Here is a 2099-nt window from a genome sequence, read left to right as displayed (position 1 = left end):
ATATATATATATCTGTCCTATATACAAGTTCTTGAATGCATAAATAAATCTTTTTTAAAAAGAAACAAGTAGAAATATCACACACACACACACACAAAAACAATAAAAGGGAAGCTCTAAAGAGGCAGACAGAAAGTGAAAACTAAAAACAGAGTACAAAGGACACAGAAGAGACTCAGAGGAGCAGCAGATACCAAGTAGGGATGTGTTCTACAGGTTCTTCTGTGCTGTGACAAGAGATCTCCACAGGCCACACTCTCCTACAGCTGAGACTGTATAGAACTTCTATTGGGGCTACATGCAGTTGTCCATGCTGGGAACAAGAAGCCAGGGAACGTTCATTCAGCCTACAGACGAGACCCAGACCTGGTGTATAAAGAAAAGTCATGTGAGAACCAACAATGCCAAGATGGAACCATAATGGAAAAGAATCTACATTTCTATTGCTTATTGTCTTAGTCATGTCAGGGTGCTGTAACAAAAATACCATAGACTGGGTGGTTCACACAATAATCACTTTTTTTTTTTTTTAAGAGTTATGGAGTCTGGGACAAGCAAAGTCAAGGTGTCATCATGCTTAGTTCATAAAGGCCACCTTCTCACTGTGTCCTCATACAGCAGAGAGAGACTGAGGCAAGCTCTCCTTTAAGGGCACTAATCCCATTAAGTGGGGCCCTCTCCTCATGAACCAATCAGCTCCCAAAAGCTCCACCTCCAAATATAGTAGAGGTTAGAATTACCACACAAATATCAGTCTATAGCACCCATAAAAGGTGGGCACTCCAAGCTGACAAAGTAAAATAAAGTGGGTCCCAAATCAGTAAAAGACCTGGGCACTTGCATCAGCCACCAAAGTACTTTTCAGGGGAGCCCCGAAACCATGAACACTGAGCTCCCAGGGACACTACACCCTTTGCTGTACATGGGCTCTCCAACACAAAGAGGCCATACATCCAATATGCCTGAAATAAAATGATAAAAAAGCTGTAAACATAAAGAGCAAACAGAGCATAAATAGGGAGGTTACGAAAATATTCTCTTAGAACTGTTTCAAGAGAAAAACTATGATTGGATGTCTTCGTTTGAATTTCCTCAGAAACAGACTCTCAGGTAAGAACACAAGAGCAAGTAACTTACTAAAAGAAGTACTGGAACAAGAAGTATACAGAGAAGTGCTTCAAAGAAAAGAAGGCAGCCCAGAAAGGGCATTCTCTGAAGCCAGCCTCGGTGTGGGGCTACTAGAGATCACTGTCATGGAAAACCACCATGAAATGGTATAGAACACAAGTCTGAGAATATCTACTTGAAGGCCAACGGAGTTGGGTATTTATATAGCAACTTCTGAGAGACATAGTCACTGGGCTAGGGGAAGGGGTGTTGATTTCCTGATACTTCTAGCCTGCTGCTTCAGAGAAAAGATAATGTTCTAGTACCTTTAAGTCAATCAGAAAACACTAAAAAATCCCAGGGAAATGGGTGGGTCACTAATATCACAAAAAGGTAAGGAACAGACAGGAACACAGCTAAAAATACACAATAAAAGGTAGAAGAAAGACTAAAGGAAATAAACTAGAATGAAACAGGAAGATAGACATAAAATATATGAAAAAGAAATTAAGATTTAGAAACTACAGTGAGAGAGTAGATGATATCTGGATGGAATATAAGGAGAAAATGGGAGAGAACACATATATGCATACATATATGTGTATATATATATGTATGTGTATATATACACATTATTATGTATATTTGTGTGTGTATAATGTATTAATGTAAATATAAGTTCCTGAGAAATCATTTGGCGAAAGGACATGAATGATCTGATGAAGAATCATCTCCTCAAGATAAATAATAAAAAGTTCAGACAAAATATAAAGAAGCTAGAAAATCTGGGGAGGGGGTGAGGAGTACTAAGGCAACCAGAGAGAATGACAGAATTGTATACACATGTACACAAAAAATAGTAAGGGGAAAAACTATCTTCTCATAAACAACAACATAAGTGAATAAAAACAATGTAATATCCTCAAAGTGCACAAGGAAAAAATGACAGTTCTATACCCAGCTAAACTATTAATTAAGAATGAGGCAAAATA

At 38.1% G+C, this 2099-nt stretch overlaps 1 protein-coding gene across 1 annotated transcript in view; it reads right to left on the bottom strand.

Annotated features, from left to right (window-relative positions):
• SOX4 (SRY (sex determining region Y)-box 4) overlaps nucleotides 1-2099 on the bottom strand; it is a 167868-nt gene that overhangs the window by 126134 nt on the left and 39635 nt on the right. The window lies entirely within an intron of this gene.

The sequence above is a fragment of the Condylura cristata genome, unplaced genomic scaffold (genome assembly GCF_000260355.1).
Source record: "Condylura cristata isolate star-nosed mole 26May11 unplaced genomic scaffold, ConCri1.0 scaffold00037, whole genome shotgun sequence".
Taxonomy (NCBI): Eukaryota; Metazoa; Chordata; class Mammalia; order Eulipotyphla; family Talpidae; genus Condylura; species Condylura cristata.
Note: the sequence above shows the minus strand (reverse complement) of the source record. Positions and strands in the feature narration are given on the sequence as shown.